Genomic DNA, 2,214 nt, shown 5'->3' on the forward strand with positions numbered 1-2,214 from the left:
TCAGTTACAGGATCTTCAAAAAATCAGTAAATAAGTGTAAGCGTTGTAAAATTTCGTTTACCCCCAGACGTCACTGGGCGGGAGTGACGTCAGAGACGGACTTTCACAAGCTCATTGTTGATTGGTCAGTTGTCTTTCTCATTCGGGTGACGCACACCAGTTGCAGGTAATGCTAAATTATTTCCTATTTTTAAAATTGTATTTGTCTATTGGTATCTTGCTACATATAATCTATTACCAGTAAAATAGCTGTACAAGAACTATATAAAAGGAGCTTCGAATTTGTACCTTGCAGTCCGTGTGAGGAGCTCCAGTATTTAGGTTGTCCGATGATATTCTAACTCTCTTCCACTTTAAATACGCCGAGATTCAAGTCGAATTTTAATCCTCGAAACGCACCCGAAGGGAAGTCGAAGCAAAGGCGAAAAGGGGAAGAGGACGAAACTTCGCTGCAGTTCTGTTAAACACCTGCGACCACGTGTACCAGGAGAATGAATATTCTGAGAAGAGGAATAGTGTTCGTGGCCATCCTCGGCGTGCTGGTGAGATCCGCCCCGAGGAGCGTCTCCTTCGCAGCGCCAAGCGGGTTGTTCGGGGATATGCCACCTGAGGATCCTTCGTTTAGGACAGGACGCTCAGCCACACCCATTCACTTACCACCACCTCCTTGTCCACAACAGTGTCAGTATCGGAATCGCGAAGGCGTGTGTGTCGATGACTGGAACTGCATCGCCATGATGAACCTTTGAAAGTCTTTGTTCATTCGGGAAGTTTGAAGCACTTTCGAATCCACCCTCTGTGAATGGGTGGCTGTGCATCACTACTCAAGACAAAATTGATGCTGATATGTGGAAACACAGCCGCCCTTGTATAAAGCTGCAGCAGTATTTCGGCAGAATTTGGTGCCTGTTCCCATTGCTCCTCGGTATCTCACTGTGTTGCTGATTACTACGGCACCGCTGTCCGTCCATCTGTATACTTATATACAATAAGTTGAGATCCATGAACCCGCACAGTTGTGAAGTTACTCCAAATCTGCTTCGAGTGCTCAATCACCGTGCCAAACCTACTTCACTCACGTCCAATGTGACACGATGCTGTGTTACAAGCTGATGGATTCAGATCTTGGACACCTCTGCGCCTCTACCTGTCCAGGCACCTGACACCACCCCATGACGCCCTTCGTGTTCTCAGTCCACTGTGTTTTGCTCTGTGTTCTGCTTGTTTTATTCTCAGACTTTACTTGATACTTCATGAGATAATACCGAACGAGCCCTATTTATCAGCTGGGGTACTGCCTTGTTCCCAATGTCGCCAGATATTCATCTACGTCATCTGTCGCCTTCCCCTACTTATTTCCAAGGCCCCTCAAAAGTCCTGCTGCGAATATTCTACAGTTATCATCTGTAAGGCATTCGTGTGAGTCTGTGACAAAATGCCAAAGCAACCTTTATTAAAGTGTTCAAATACCGTGCACTACAGAATTTTCAATTTAAGGGTCAGCAATATAGAAGATTACTTAAGGCGAAGAGTCTTCTCTCTACTACAAATATGTTTTGACAGTATACTGTGTAATCTAAAAGGAGTGTATGAGCTTTGTATTAGATCATATACGTTACTGTTGTTCCATTAAAACAACAGTAACAAAAATCAAGTCGCACACAGTGTTTGTGGGTTCCCTTGGTACTTATTTATGGATATTCCTTGAAACCCTTTGGATTCCTCAGCTTTATATGGAACTGAACTGATGAACCTTCAGGCAAATTTTGTACCTGTAATTCAGAATATATATATACATATATTTTGCGGATATACAGTATTTAGAAATGGGCATACGCAGTGAAACGTTCTTTCCTTCAGCCCAAGAGATGTAGGGAGCATGTGTGTCTCTTGCAGTAACGAATTGTTAAAAAAAATCGGTGTGTTTCTTTATGTAGATCAACCAACAATATCGACACACTTCGCATAATTAGTTTATTTAACCTATCATGTTGTATTCGGATGGACATTCAGCTGATATATAAATAGCATATTCCTTTATATTTCAGCTGATATATAAATAGAATATTCCTTTATATTATAAGTTCAGATTTCAAAATTCCTAGTCACATTTGATAAAAAGGCAGACAATTCTTTGAAAATTCAAGATATCACATGTGTTAGAATATATTAAAAGATGAAACATGATATGTTGACGTTATCGTTTTCTTTGCC

This window comes from Penaeus monodon, chromosome 21, assembly GCF_015228065.2.
Source record: "Penaeus monodon isolate SGIC_2016 chromosome 21, NSTDA_Pmon_1, whole genome shotgun sequence".
In the NCBI taxonomy this organism is placed as follows: Eukaryota; Metazoa; Arthropoda; class Malacostraca; order Decapoda; family Penaeidae; genus Penaeus; species Penaeus monodon.